The 16404-nt window shown below is 44.7% G+C and overlaps 4 non-coding genes across 4 annotated transcripts; all 4 read right to left on the reverse strand.

Moving 5' to 3' along the window:
- Positions 1 to 1541: 1541 nt before the first annotated feature.
- TRNAL-CAA (transfer RNA leucine (anticodon CAA)) lies at positions 1542 to 1663 on the reverse strand. The gene is made up of 2 exons: positions 1626 to 1663; positions 1542 to 1587 (listed from the first exon to the last, which is right to left on the reverse strand). It is a non-coding gene; the product is annotated as a tRNA-Leu (tRNA).
- A 1564-nt stretch (positions 1664 to 3227) lies between these two features.
- TRNAL-CAA (transfer RNA leucine (anticodon CAA)) lies at positions 3228 to 3349 on the reverse strand. Its single transcript has 2 exons — positions 3312 to 3349; positions 3228 to 3273 (listed from the first exon to the last, which is right to left on the reverse strand). It is a non-coding gene; the product is annotated as a tRNA-Leu (tRNA).
- A 2698-nt stretch (positions 3350 to 6047) lies between these two features.
- On the reverse strand, positions 6048 to 6169 carry TRNAL-CAA (transfer RNA leucine (anticodon CAA)). The gene is made up of 2 exons: positions 6132 to 6169; positions 6048 to 6093 (listed from the first exon to the last, which is right to left on the reverse strand). It is a non-coding gene; the product is annotated as a tRNA-Leu (tRNA).
- Positions 6170 to 15978: 9809 nt separating this feature from the next.
- On the reverse strand, positions 15979 to 16100 carry TRNAL-CAA (transfer RNA leucine (anticodon CAA)). The gene is made up of 2 exons: positions 16063 to 16100; positions 15979 to 16024 (listed from the first exon to the last, which is right to left on the reverse strand). It is a non-coding gene; the product is annotated as a tRNA-Leu (tRNA).
- Between the last annotated feature and the right edge of the window lie 304 nt (positions 16101 to 16404).

Below are 16404 nucleotides of genomic sequence, written 5' to 3' on the forward strand. Positions count from 1 at the left end.
TTTTAAATTACATTTCTTCCAGTTAATTTCATAAAACATATCGTGTCAGAAGTGGGATTCGAACCCAGGCCCTCATACGAGAACCAGAATACACAGATTCACGTTGTGAACGAAGGAAACTGAGCCCCTTGAGTCTGGCGCCTTAGACCGCTCGGCCACCCTGACTTGGATTCATTCAATTGGGATGTTTTATAAATTACATCTCTTCCAGTTAATTTCATAAAACATATCGTGTCAGAAGTGGGATTCGAACCCACGCCCTCATACCAGGACCAGAATACACAGATTCACGTTGTGAACGAAGGAAACTGGGCCCCTTGAGTCTGGCGCCTTAGACCGCTCAGCCACCCTGACTTGGATTCATTCAATTGGGACGTTTTATAAATTACTTCTCTTCCAGTTAATTTCATAAAACGTATCGTGACAGAAGTGGGATTCGAACCCACGCCCTCATACGAGGACCAGAATACACAGATTCACGTTGCGAACGAAAGAAACTAAGCCCCTTGAGTCTGGCGCCTTAGACCGCTCGGCCATCCTGACATGGATTCTTTTAATTTGGACGTTTTATAAATTACATCTCTTTCAGTTAATTTCATAAAACATATAGTGTCAGAAGTGGGATTCGAACCCACGCCCTCATACGAGAACCAGAGTACACAGATTCACGTTGTGAACGAAGGAAACTGAGCGCCTGGAGTCCGGCGCCTTAGACCGCTCGGCCACCTTGACTTGGATTCATTCAATTGGGATGTTTTATAAATTACATCTCTTCCAGTTAATTTCATAAACCTTTTCGTGTCAGAAGTGGGATTCGAACCCACGCCCTTATACGAGGACCAGAATACACAGATTCACGTTGTGAACGAAAGAAACTAGGCGCCTTAGACCGCTCGGCCACCCTGACTTGGATTCATTCAATTGGGACGTTTTTTAAATTACATTTCTTCCAGTTAATTTCATAAAACATATCGTGTCAGAAGTGGGATTCGAACCCAGGCCCTCATACGAGAACCAGAATACACAGATTCACGTTGTGAACGAAGGAAACTGAGCCCCTTGAGTCTGGCGCCTTAGACCGCTCGGCCACCCTGACTTGGATTCATTCAATTGGGATGTTTTATAAATTACATCTCTTCCAGTTAATTTCATAAAACATATCGTGTCAGAAGTGGGATTCGAACCCACGCCCTCATACCAGGACCAGAATACACAGATTCACGTTGTGAACGAAGGAAACTGGGCCCCTTGAGTCTGGCGCCTTAGACCGCTCAGCCACCCTGACTTGGATTCATTCAATTGGGACGTTTTATAAATTACTTCTCTTCCAGTTAATTTCATAAAACGTATCGTGACAGAAGTGGGATTCGAACCCACGCCCTCATACGAGGACCAGAATACACAGATTCACGTTGCGAACGAAAGAAACTAAGCCCCTTGAGTCTGGCGCCTTAGACCGCTCGGCCATCCTGACATGGATTCTTTTAATTTGGACGTTTTATAAATTACATCTCTTTCAGTTAATTTCATAAAACATATAGTGTCAGAAGTGGGATTCGAACCCACGCCCTCATACGAGGACCAGAATACACAGATTCACGTTGCGAACGAAGGAAACTGAGCCCCTTGAGTCTGGCGCCTTAGACCGCTCGGCCACCCTGACTTGGATTCATTCAATTGGGACGTTTTATAAATTACATCTCTTCCAGTTAATTTCATAAAACATATCGTGCCAGAAGTGGGATTCGAACCCAGGCCCTCATACGAGAACCAGAGTACACAGATTCACGTTGTGAACGAAGGAAACTGAGCGCCTGGAGTCCGGCGCCTTAGACCGCTCGGCCACCTTGACTTGGATTCATTCAATTGGGATGTTTTATAAATTACATCTCTTCCAGTTAATTTCATAAACCTTTTCGTGTCAGAAGTGGGATTCGAACCCACGCCCTTATACGAGGACCAGAATACACAGATTCACGTTGTGAACGAAAGAAACTAGGCGCCTTAGACCGCTCGGCCACCCTGACTTGGATTCATTCAATTGGGATGTTTTATAAATTACATCTTTTCCAGTTAATTTTATAAATCATATCGTGTCAGAAGTGGGATTCGAACCCAGGCCCTCAAACGAGGACCAGAATACACAGATTCACATTGTGAACGAAGGAAACTGAGCATCTTGAGTCTGGCACCTTAGACCGCTCGGCCACCCTGACTTGGATTCATTCAATTGGGACGTTTTATAAATTACATCTCTTCCAGTTAATTCATAAAACATATCGTGTCAGAAGTGGGATTCGAACCCAGGCCCTCATACGAGAACCAGAATACACAGATTCACGTTGTGAACGAAGGAAACTGAGCCCCTTGAGTCTGGCGCCTTAGACCGCTCGGCCACCCTGACTTGGATTCATTCAATTGGGATGTTTTATAAATTACATCTCTTCCAGTTAATTTCATAAAACATATCGCGTCAGAAGTGGGATTCGAACCCACGCCCTCATACCAGGACCAGAATACACAGATTCACGTTGTGAACGAAGGAAACTGAGCCCCTTGAGTCTGGCGCCTTAGACCGCTCAGCCATTCTGACATGGATTCTTTCAATTGGGGCGTTTTATAAATTACATCTCTTCCAGTTAATTTCATAAACCTTTTCGTGTCAGAAGTGGGATTCGAACCCATGCCCTCATACGAGGACCAGAATACACAGATTCACGTTGTGAACGAAAGAAACTAAGCCCCTTGAGTCTGGCGCCTTAGACCGCTCGGCCACCCTGACTTGGATTCATTCAATTGGGACGTTTTATAAATTACTTCTCTTCCAGTTAATTTCATAAAACGTATCGTGACAGAAGTGGGATTCGAACCCATGCCCTCATACGAGGACCAGAATACACAGATTCACGTTGCGAACGAAAGAAACTAAGCCCCTTGAGTCTGGCGCCTTAGACCGCTCAGCCATTCTGACATGGATACTTTCAATTGGGGCGTTTTATAAATTACATCTCTTCCAGTTAATTTCATAAACCTTTTCGTGTCAGAAATGGGATTCGAACCCACGCCCTCATACGAGGACCAGAATACACAGATTCACGTTGTGAACGAAAGAAACTAAGCCCCTTGAGTCCGGCGCCTTAGACCGCTCGGCCATCCTGACATGGATTCTTTTAATTTGGACGTTTTATAAATTACATCTCTTTCAGTTAATTTCATAAAACATATAGTGTCAGAAGTGGGATTCGAACCCACGCCCTCATACGAGGACCAGAATACACAGAATCACGTTGCGAACGAAGGAAACTGAGCCCCTTGAGTCTGGCGCCTTAGACCGCTCGGCCACCCTGACTTGGATTCATTCAATTGGGACGTTTTTTAAATTACATCTCTTCCAGTTAATTTCATAAAACATATCGTGTCAGAAGTGGGATTCGAACCCAGGCCCTCATACGAGAACCAGAATACACAGATTCACGTTGTGAACGAAGGAAACTGAGCCCCATGAGTCCGGCGCCTTAGACCGCTCGGCCACCCTGACTTGGATTCATTCAATTGGGATGTTTTATAAATTACATCTCTTCCAGTTAATTTCATAAACCTTTTCGTGTCAGAAGTGGGATTCGAACCCACGCCCTTATACGAGGACCAGAATACACAGATTCACGTTGTGAACGAAAGAAACTAGGCGCCTTAGACCGCTCGGCCACCCTGACTTGGATTCATTCAATTGGGATGTTTTATAAATTACATCTCTTCCAGTTAATTTTATAAATCATATCGTGTCAGAAGTGGGATTCGAACCCAGGCCCTCATACGAGGACCAGAATACACAGATTCACATTTTGAACGAAGGAAACTGAGCACCTTGAGTCTGGCACCTTAGACCGCTCGGCCACCCTGACTTGGATTCATTCAATTGGGATGTTTTATAAATTACATCTCTTCCAGTTAATTTTATAAATCATATCGTGTCAGAAGTGGGATTCGAACCCAGGCCCTCATACGAGGACCAGAATACACAGATTCACATTGTGAACGAAGGAAACTGAGCACCTTGAGTCTGGCACCTTAGACCGCTCGGCCACCCTGACTTGGATTCATTCAATTGGGACGTTTTATAAATTACATCTCTTCCAGTTAGTTTCATAAAACATATCGTGTCAGAAGTGGGATTCGAACCCAGGCCCTCATACGAGGAGCAGAAAACACAGATTCACGTTGTGAACGAAGGAAACTGAGCCCCTTGAGTCTGGCGCCTTAGACCGCTCGGCCACCCTGACTTGGATTCATTCAATTGGGATGTTTTATAAATTACATCTCTTCCAGTTAATTTCATAAAACATATCGTGTCAGAAGTGGGATTCGAACCCACGCCCTCATACCAGGACCAGAATACACAGATTCACGTTGTGAACGAAGGAAACTGAGCCACTTGAGTCTGGCGCCTTAGACCGCTCAGCCATTCTGACATGGATTCTTTCAATTGGGGCGTTTTATAAATTACATCTCTTCCAGTTAATTTCATAAACCTTTTCGTGTCAGAAGTGGGATTCGAACCCATGCCCTCATACGAGGACCAGAATGCACAGATTCACGTTGTGAACGAAAGAAACTAAGCCCCTTGAGTCTGGCGCCTTAGACCGCTCGGCCACCCTGACTTGGATTCATTCAATTGGGATGTTTTATAAATTACATCTCTTCCAGTTAATTTCATAAAACATATCGTGTCAGAAGTGGGATTCGAACCCACGCCCTCATACCAGGACCAGAATACACAGATTCACGTTGTGAACGAAAGAAACTAAGCCCCTTGAGTCTGGCGCCTTAGACCGCTCGGCCACCCTGACTTGGATTCATTCAATTGGGATGTTTTATAAATTACATCTTTTCCAGTTAATTTTATAAATCATATCGTGTCAGAAGTGGGATTCGAACCCAGGCCCTCAAACGAGGACCAGAATACACAGATTCACATTGTGAACGAAGGAAACTGAGCATCTTGAGTCTGGCACCTTAGACCGCTCGGCCACCCTGACTTGGATTCATTCAATTGGGACGTTTTATAAATTACATCTCTTCCAGTTAATTCATAAAACATATCGTGTCAGAAGTGGGATTCGAACCCAGGCCCTCATACGAGAACCAGAATACACAGATTCACGTTGTGAACGAAGGAAACTGAGCCCCTTGAGTCTGGCGCCTTAGACCGCTCGGCCACCCTGACTTGGATTCATTCAATTGGGATGTTTTATAAATTACATCTCTTCCAGTTAATTTCATAAAACATATCGCGTCAGAAGTGGGATTCGAACCCACGCCCTCATACCAGGACCAGAATACACAGATTCACGTTGTGAACGAAGGAAACTGAGCCCCTTGAGTCTGGCGCCTTAGACCGCTCAGCCATTCTGACATGGATTCTTTCAATTGGGGCGTTTTATAAATTACATCTCTTCCAGTTAATTTCATAAACCTTTTCGTGTCAGAAGTGGGATTCGAACCCATGCCCTCATACGAGGACCAGAATACACAGATTCACGTTGTGAACGAAAGAAACTAAGCCCCTTGAGTCTGGCGCCTTAGACCGCTCGGCCACCCTGACTTGGATTCATTCAATTGGGACGTTTTATAAATTACTTCTCTTCCAGTTAATTTCATAAAACGTATCGTGACAGAAGTGGGATTCGAACCCATGCCCTCATACGAGGACCAGAATACACAGATTCACGTTGCGAACGAAAGAAACTAAGCCCCTTGAGTCTGGCGCCTTAGACCGCTCAGCCATTCTGACATGGATACTTTCAATTGGGGCGTTTTATAAATTACATCTCTTCCAGTTAATTTCATAAACCTTTTCGTGTCAGAAATGGGATTCGAACCCACGCCCTCATACGAGGACCAGAATACACAGATTCACGTTGTGAACGAAAGAAACTAAGCCCCTTGAGTCCGGCGCCTTAGACCGCTCGGCCATCCTGACATGGATTCTTTTAATTTGGACGTTTTATAAATTACATCTCTTTCAGTTAATTTCATAAAACATATAGTGTCAGAAGTGGGATTCGAACCCACGCCCTCATACGAGGACCAGAATACACAGAATCACGTTGCGAACGAAGGAAACTGAGCCCCTTGAGTCTGGCGCCTTAGACCGCTCGGCCACCCTGACTTGGATTCATTCAATTGGGACGTTTTTTAAATTACATCTCTTCCAGTTAATTTCATAAAACATATCGTGTCAGAAGTGGGATTCGAACCCAGGCCCTCATACGAGAACCAGAATACACAGATTCACGTTGTGAACGAAGGAAACTGAGCCCCATGAGTCCGGCGCCTTAGACCGCTCGGCCACCCTGACTTGGATTCATTCAATTGGGATGTTTTATAAATTACATCTCTTCCAGTTAATTTCATAAACCTTTTCGTGTCAGAAGTGGGATTCGAACCCACGCCCTTATACGAGGACCAGAATACACAGATTCACGTTGTGAACGAAAGAAACTAGGCGCCTTAGACCGCTCGGCCACCCTGACTTGGATTCATTCAATTGGGATGTTTTATAAATTACATCTCTTCCAGTTAATTTTATAAATCATATCGTGTCAGAAGTGGGATTCGAACCCAGGCCCTCATACGAGGACCAGAATACACAGATTCACATTTTGAACGAAGGAAACTGAGCACCTTGAGTCTGGCACCTTAGACCGCTCGGCCACCCTGACTTGGATTCATTCAATTGGGATGTTTTATAAATTACATCTCTTCCAGTTAATTTTATAAATCATATCGTGTCAGAAGTGGGATTCGAACCCAGGCCCTCATACGAGGACCAGAATACACAGATTCACATTGTGAACGAAGGAAACTGAGCACCTTGAGTCTGGCACCTTAGACCGCTCGGCCACCCTGACTTGGATTCATTCAATTGGGACGTTTTATAAATTACATCTCTTCCAGTTAGTTTCATAAAACATATCGTGTCAGAAGTGGGATTCGAACCCAGGCCCTCATACGAGGAGCAGAAAACACAGATTCACGTTGTGAACGAAGGAAACTGAGCCCCTTGAGTCTGGCGCCTTAGACCGCTCGGCCACCCTGACTTGGATTCATTCAATTGGGATGTTTTATAAATTACATCTCTTCCAGTTAATTTCAAAAAACATATCGTGTCAGAAGTGGGATTCGAACCCACGCCCTCATACCAGGACCAGAATACACAGATTCACGTTGTGAACGAAGGAAACTGAGCCACTTGAGTCTGGCGCCTTAGACCGCTCAGCCATTCTGACATGGATTCTTTCAATTGGGGCGTTTTATAAATTACATCTCTTCCAGTTAATTTCATAAACCTTTTCGTGTCAGAAGTGGGATTCGAACCCATGCCCTCATACGAGGACCAGAATGCACAGATTCACGTTGTGAACGAAAGAAACTAAGCCCCTTGAGTCTGGCGCCTTAGACCGCTCGGCCACCCTGACTTGGATTCATTCAATTGGGATGTTTTATAAATTACATCTCTTCCAGTTAATTTCATAAAACATATCGTGTCAGAAGTGGGATTCGAACCCACGCCCTCATACCAGGACCAGAATACACAGATTCACGTTGTGAACGAAAGAAACTAAGCCCCTTGAGTCTGGCGCCTTAGACCGCTCGGCCACCCTGACTTGGATTCATTCAATTGGGACGTTTTATAAATTACTTCTCTTCCAGTTAATTTCATAAAACGTATCGTGACAGAAGTGGGATTCGAACCCACGCCCTCATACGAGGACCAGAATACACAGATTCACGTTGCGAACGAAAGAAACTAAGCCCCTTGAGTCTGGCGCCTTAGACCGCTCGGCCATCCTGACATGGATTCTTTTAATTTGGACGTTTTATAAATTACATCTCTTTCAGTTAATTTCATAAAGCATATAGTGTCAGAAGTGGGATTCGAACCCACGCCCTCATACGAGGACCAGAATACACAGATTCACGTTGTGAAGGAAGGAAACTGAGCCCCTTGATTCTGGTGCCTTAGACCGCTCGGCCATCCTGACTTGGATTCATTCAATTGGGACGTTTTATAAATTACATCTCTTCCAGTTAATTTCATAAAACTTTTCATGTCAGAAGTGGGATTCGAACCCACGCCCTCATACGAGGACCAGAATACACAGATTCACGTTGCGAACGAAAGAAACTAAGCCCCTTGAGTCTGGCGCCGTAGACCGCTCGGCCACCCTGACTTGGATTCATTCAATTGGGACGTTTTATAAATTACATCTCTTCCAGTTAATTTCATAAAACATATCGTGTCAGAAGTGGGATTCGAACCCAGGCCCTCATACGAGAACCAGAATACACAGATTCACGTTGTGAACGAAGGAAACTGAGCCCCTTGAGTCTGGCGCCTTAGACCGCTCGGCCACCCTGACTTGGATTCATTCAATTGGGATGTTTTATAAATTACATCTCTTCCAGTTAATTTCATAAAACATATCGTGTCAGAAGTGGGATTCGAACCCACGCCCTCATACCAGGACCAGAATACACAGATTCACGTTGTGAACGAAGGAAACTGAGCCACTTGAGTCTGGCGCCTTAGACCGCTCAGCCATTCTGACATGGATTCTTTCAATTGGGGCGTTTTATAAATTACATCTCTTCCAGTTAATTTCATAAACCTTTTCGTGTCAGAAGTGGGTTTCGAACCCACGCCCTCATACGAGGAGCAGAATACACAGATTCACGTTGTGAACGAAGGAAACTGAGCCCCTTGAGTCTGGCGCCTTAGACCGCTCGGCCATACTGACATGGATTCTTTCAATTGGGACGTTTTATAAATTACATCTCTTCCAGTTAATTTCATAATACTTTTCATGTCAGAAGTGGGATTCGAACCCACGCCCTCATACGAGGACCAGAATACACAGATTCACGTTGCGAACGAAAGAAACTAGGCGCCTTAGACCGCTCGGCCACCCTGACTTGGATTCATTCAATTGGGATGTTTTATAAATTACATCTCTTCCAGTTAATTTTATAAATCATATCGTGCCAGAAGTGGGGTTCGAACCCAGGCCCTCATACGAGGACCAGAATCCACAGATTCACATTGTGAACGAAGGAAACTGAGCACCTTGAGTCTGGCACCTTAGACCGCTCGGCCACCCTGACTTGGATTCATTCAATTGGGACGTTTTATAAATTACATCTCTTCCAGTTAATTTCATAAAACATATCGTGTCAGAAGTGGGATTCGAACCCAGGCCCTCATACGAGAACCAGAATACACAGATTCACGTTGTGAACGAAGGAAACTGAGCCCCTTGAGTCTGGCGCCTTAGACCGCTCGGCCACCCTGACTTGGATTCATTCAATTGGGATGTTTTATAAATTACATCTCTTCCAGTTAATTTCATAAAACATATCGTGTCAAAAGTGGGATTCGAACCCACGCCCTCATACCAGGACCAGAATACACAGATTCACGTTTTGAACGAAAGAAACTAAGCCCCTTGAGTCTGGCGCCTTAGACCGCTCGGCCACCCTGACTTGGATTCATTCAATTGGGACGTTTTATAAATTACTTCTCTTCCAGTTAATTTCATAAAACGTATCGTGACAGAAGTGGGATTCGAACCCACGCCCTCATACGAGGACCAGAATACACAGATTCACGTTGTGAACGAAGGAAACTGAGCCCCTTGATTATGGCGCCTTAGACCGCTCGGCCACCCTGACTTGGATTCATTCAATTGGGACGTTTTATAAATTACATCTCTTCCAGTTAATTTCATAAAACATATCGTGTCAGAAGTGGGTTTCGAACCCACGCCCTCATACGAGGAGCAGAATACACAGATTCACGTTGTGAACGAAGGAAACTGAGCCCCTTAAGTCTGGTGCCTTAGACCGCTCGGCCATCCTGACATGGATTCTTTCAATTGGGACGTTTTATAAATTACATCTCTTCCAGTTAATTTCATAATACTTTTCATGTCAGAAGTGGGATTCGAACCCACGCCCTCATACGAGGACCAGAATACACAGATTCACGTTGCGAACGAAAGAAACTAGGCGCCTTAGACCGCTCGGCCACCCTGACTTGGATTCATTCAATTGGGATGTTTTATAAATTACATCTCTTCCAGTTAATTTTATAAATCATATCGTGCCAGAAGTGGGGTTCGAACCCAGGCCCTCATACGAGGACCAGAATCCACAGATTCACATTGTGAACGAAGGAAACTGAGCACCTTGAGTCTGGCACCTTAGACCGCTCGGCCACCCTGACTTGGATTCATTCAATTGGGACGTTTTATAAATTACATCTCTTCCAGTTAATTTCATAAAACTTATCGTGTCAGAAGTGGGATTCGAACCCAGGCCCTCATACGAGAACCAGAATACACAGATTCACGTTGTGAACGAAGGAAACTGAGCCCCTTGAGTCTGGCGCCTTAGACCGCTCGGCCACCCTGACTTGGATTCATTCAATTGGGACGTTTTATAAATTACATCTCTTCCAGTTAATTTCATAAAACGTATCGTGACAGAAGTGGGATTCGAACCCACGCCCTCATACCAGGACCAGAATACACAGATTCACGTTGTGAACGAAGGAAACTGAGCACCTTGAGTCTGGCACCTTAGACCGCTCGGCCACCCTGACTTGGATTCATTCAATTGGGACGTTTTATAAATTACATCTCTTCCAGTTAGTTTCATAAAACATATCGTGTCAGAAGTGGGATTCGAACCCAGGCCCTCATACGAGGAGCAGAAAACACAGATTCACGTTGTGAACGAAGGAAACTGAGCCCCTTGAGTCTGGCGCCTTAGACCGCTCGGCCACCCTGACTTGGATTCATTCAATTGGGATGTTTTATAAATTACATCTCTTCCAGTTAATTTCATAAAACATATCGTGTCAGAAGTGGGATTCGAACCCACGCCCTCATACCAGGACCAGAATACACAGATTCACGTTGTGAACGAAGGAAACTGAGCCACTTGAGTCTGGCGCCTTAGACCGCTCAGCCATTCTGACATGGATTCTTTCAATTGGGGCGTTTTATAAATTACATCTCTTCCAGTTAATTTCATAAACCTTTTCGTGTCAGAAGTGGGATTCGAACCCATGCCCTCATACGAGGACCAGAATGCACAGATTCACGTTGTGAACGAAAGAAACTAAGCCCCTTGAGTCTGGCGCCTTAGACCGCTCGGCCACCCTGACTTGGATTCATTCAATTGGGATGTTTTATAAATTACATCTCTTCCAGTTAATTTCATAAAACATATCGTGTCAGAAGTGGGATTCGAACCCACGCCCTCATACCAGGACCAGAATACACAGATTCACGTTGTGAACGAAAGAAACTAAGCCCCTTGAGTCTGGCGCCTTAGACCGCTCGGCCACCCTGACTTGGATTCATTCAATTGGGACGTTTTATAAATTACTTCTCTTCCAGTTAATTTCATAAAACGTATCGTGACAGAAGTGGGATTCGAACCCACGCCCTCATACGAGGACCAGAATACACAGATTCACGTTGCGAACGAAAGAAACTAAGCCCCTTGAGTCTGGCGCCTTAGACCGCTCGGCCATCCTGACATGGATTCTTTTAATTTGGACGTTTTATAAATTACATCTCTTTCAGTTAATTTCATAAAGCATATAGTGTCAGAAGTGGGATTCGAACCCACGCCCTCATACGAGGACCAGAATACACAGATTCACGTTGTGAAGGAAGGAAACTGAGCCCCTTGATTCTGGTGCCTTAGACCGCTCGGCCACCCTGACTTGGATTCATTCAATTGGGACGTTTTATAAATTACATCTCTTCCAGTTAATTTCATAAAACTTTTCATGTCAGAAGTGGGATTCGAACCCACGCCCTCATACGAGGACCAGAATACACAGATTCACGTTGCGAACGAAAGAAACTAAGCCCCTTGAGTCTGGCGCCGTAGACCGCTCGGCCACCCTGACTTGGATTCATTCAATTGGGACGTTTTATAAATTACATCTCTTCCAGTTAATTTCATAAAACATATCGTGTCAGAAGTGGGATTCGAACCCAGGCCCTCATACGAGAACCAGAATACACAGATTCACGTTGTGAACGAAGGAAACTGAGCCCCTTGAGTCTGGCGCCTTAGACCGCTCGGCCACCCTGACTTGGATTCATTCAATTGGGATGTTTTATAAATTACATCTCTTCCAGTTAATTTCATAAAACATATCGTGTCAGAAGTGGGATTCGAACCCACGCCCTCATACCAGGACCAGAATACACAGATTCACGTTGTGAACGAAGGAAACTGAGCCACTTGAGTCTGGCGCCTTAGACCGCTCAGCCATTCTGACATGGATTCTTTCAATTGGGGCGTTTTATAAATTACATCTCTTCCAGTTAATTTCATAAACCTTTTCGTGTCAGAAGTGGGTTTCGAACCCACGCCCTCATACGAGGAGCAGAATACACAGATTCACGTTGTGAACGAAGGAAACTGAGCCCCTTGAGTCTGGCGCCTTAGACCGCTCGGCCATACTGACATGGATTCTTTCAATTGGGACGTTTTATAAATTACATCTCTTCCAGTTAATTTCATAATACTTTTCATGTCAGAAGTGGGATTCGAACCCACGCCCTCATACGAGGACCAGAATACACAGATTCACGTTGCGAACGAAAGAAACTAGGCGCCTTAGACCGCTCGGCCACCCTGACTTGGATTCATTCAATTGGGATGTTTTATAAATTACATCTCTTCCAGTTAATTTTATAAATCATATCGTGCCAGAAGTGGGGTTCGAACCCAGGCCCTCATACGAGGACCAGAATCCACAGATTCACATTGTGAACGAAGGAAACTGAGCACCTTGAGTCTGGCACCTTAGACCGCTCGGCCACCCTGACTTGGATTCATTCAATTGGGACGTTTTATAAATTACATCTCTTCCAGTTAATTTCATAAAACATATCGTGTCAGAAGTGGGATTCGAACCCAGGCCCTCATACGAGAACCAGAATACACAGATTCACGTTGTGAACGAAGGAAACTGAGCCCCTTGAGTCTGGCGCCTTAGACCGCTCGGCCACCCTGACTTGGATTCATTCAATTGGGATGTTTTATAAATTACATCTCTTCCAGTTAATTTCATAAAACATATCGTGTCAAAAGTGGGATTCGAACCCACGCCCTCATACCAGGACCAGAATACACAGATTCACGTTGTGAACGAAGGAAACTGAGCCCCTTGAGTCTGGCGCCTTAGACCGTCAGCCATTCTGACATGGATTCTTTCAATTGGGGCGTTTTATAAATTACATCTCTTCCAGTTAATTTCATAAACCTTTTCGTGTCAGAAGTGGGATTCGAACCCATGCCCTCATACGAGGACCAGAATACACAGATTCACGTTTTGAACGAAAGAAACTAAGCCCCTTGAGTCTGGCGCCTTAGACCGCTCGGCCACCCTGACTTGGATTCATTCAATTGGGACGTTTTATAAATTACTTCTCTTCCAGTTAATTTCATAAAACGTATCGTGACAGAAGTGGGATTCGAACCCACGCCCTCATACGAGGACCAGAATACACAGATTCACGTTGTGAACGAAGGAAACTGAGCCCCTTGATTATGGCGCCTTAGACCGCTCGGCCACCCTGACTTGGATTCATTCAATTGGGACGTTTTATAAATTACATCTCTTCCAGTTAATTTCATAAAACATATCGTGTCAGAAGTGGGTTTCGAACCCACGCCCTCATACGAGGAGCAGAATACACAGATTCACGTTGTGAACGAAGGAAACTGAGCCCCTTAAGTCTGGTGCCTTAGACCGCTCGGCCATCCTGACATGGATTCTTTCAATTGGGACGTTTTATAAATTACATCTCTTCCAGTTAATTTCATAATACTTTTCATGTCAGAAGTGGGATTCGAACCCACGCCCTCATACGAGGACCAGAATACACAGATTCACGTTGCGAACGAAAGAAACTAGGCGCCTTAGACCGCTCGGCCACCCTGACTTGGATTCATTCAATTGGGATGTTTTATAAATTACATCTCTTCCAGTTAATTTTATAAATCATATCGTGCCAGAAGTGGGGTTCGAACCCAGGCCCTCATACGAGGACCAGAATCCACAGATTCACATTGTGAACGAAGGAAACTGAGCACCTTGAGTCTGGCACCTTAGACCGCTCGGCCACCCTGACTTGGATTCATTCAATTGGGACGTTTTATAAATTACATCTCTTCCAGTTAATTTCATAAAACTTATCGTGTCAGAAGTGGGATTCGAACCCAGGCCCTCATACGAGAACCAGAATACACAGATTCACGTTGTGAACGAAGGAAACTGAGCCCCTTGAGTCTGGCGCCTTAGACCGCTCGGCCACCCTGACTTGGATTCATTCAATTGGGACGTTTTATAAATTACATCTCTTCCAGTTAATTTCATAAAACGTATCGTGACAGAAGTGGGATTCGAACCCACGCCCTCATACGAGGACCAGAATACACAGATTCACGTTGTGAACGAAGGAAACTGAGCCCCTTGATTATGGCGCCTTAGACCGCTCGGCCACCCTGACTTGGATTCATTCAATTGGGACGTTTTATAAATTACATCTCTTCCAGTTAATTTCATAAAACATATCGTGTCAGAAGTGGGTTTCGAACCCACGCCCTCATACGAGGAGCAGAATACACAGATTCACGTTGTGAACGAAGGAAACTGAGCCCCTTAAGTCTGGTGCCTTAGACCGCTCGGCCATCCTGACATGGATTCTTTCAATTGGGACGTTTTATAAATTACATCTCTTCCAGTTAATTTCATAATACTTTTCATGTCAGAAGTGGGATTCGAACCCACGCCCTCATACGAGGACCAGAATACACAGATTCACGTTGCGAACGAAAGAAACTAGGCGCCTTAGACCGCTCGGCCACCCTGACTTGGATTCATTCAATTGGGATGTTTTATAAATTACATCTCTTCCAGTTAATTTTATAAATCATATCGTGCCAGAAGTGGGGTTCGAACCCAGGCCCTCATACGAGGACCAGAATCCACAGATTCACATTGTGAACGAAGGAAACTGAGCACCTTGAGTCTGGCACCTTAGACCGCTCGGCCACCCTGACTTGGATTCATTCAATTGGGACGTTTTATAAATTACATCTCTTCCAGTTAATTTCATAAAACTTATCGTGTCAGAAGTGGGATTCGAACCCAGGCCCTCATACGAGAACCAGAATACACAGATTCACGTTGTGAACGAAGGAAACTGAGCCCCTTGAGTCTGGCGCCTTAGACCGCTCGGCCACCCTGACTTGGATTCATTCAATTGGGATGTTTTATAAATTACATCTCTTCCAGTTAATTTCATAAAACATATCGTGTCAAAAGTGGGATTCGAACCCACGCCCTCATACCAGGACCAGAATACACAGATTCACGTTGTGAACGAAGGAAACTGAGCCCCTTGAGTCTGGCGCCTTAGACCGTCAGCCATTCTGACATGGATTCTTTCAATTGGGGCGTTTTATAAATTACATCTCTTCCAGTTAATTTCATAAACCTTTTCGTGTCAGAAGTGGGATTCGAACCCACGCCCTCATACCAGGACCAGAATACACAGATTCACGTTGTGAACGAAGGAAACTGAGCCCCTTGAGTCTGGCGCCTTAGACCGCTCAGCCACCCTGACTTGGATTCATTCAATTGGGACGTTTTATAAATTACTTCTCTTCCAGTTAATTTCATAAAACGTATCGTGACAGAAGTGGGATTCGAACCCACGCCCTCATACGAGGACCAGAATACACAGATTCACGTTGCGAACGAAAGAAACTAAGCCCCTTGAGTCTGGCGCCTTAGACCGCTCGGCCATCCTGACATGGATTCTTTTAATTTGGACGTCTTATAAATTACATCTCTTTCAGTTAATTTCATAAAACATATAGTGTCAGAAGTGGGATTCGAACCCACGCCCTCATACGAGGACCAGAATACACAGATTCACGTTGCGAACGAAGGAAACTGAGCCCCTTGAGTCTGGCGCCTTAGACCGCTCGGCCACCCTGACTTGGATTCATTCAATTGGGATGTTTTATAAATTACATCTCTTCCAGTTAATTTCATAAACCTTTTCGTGTCAGAAGTGGGATTCGAACCCACGCCCTTATACGAGGACCAGAATACACAGATTCACGTTGTGAACGAAAGAAACTAGGCGCCTTAGACCGCTCGGCCACCCTGACTTGGATTCATTCAATTGGGATGTTTTATAAATTACATCTTTTCCAGTTAATTTTATAAATCATATCGTGTCAGAAGTGGGATTCGAACCCAGGCCCTCAAACGAGGACCAGAATACACAGATTCACATT

This window comes from Phalangium opilio, unplaced genomic scaffold (genome assembly GCF_054372755.1).
Source record: "Phalangium opilio isolate 3A_F unplaced genomic scaffold, DU_Popi_V2 ptg000061l_1, whole genome shotgun sequence".
Classification (NCBI taxonomy): Eukaryota; Metazoa; Arthropoda; class Arachnida; order Opiliones; family Phalangiidae; genus Phalangium; species Phalangium opilio.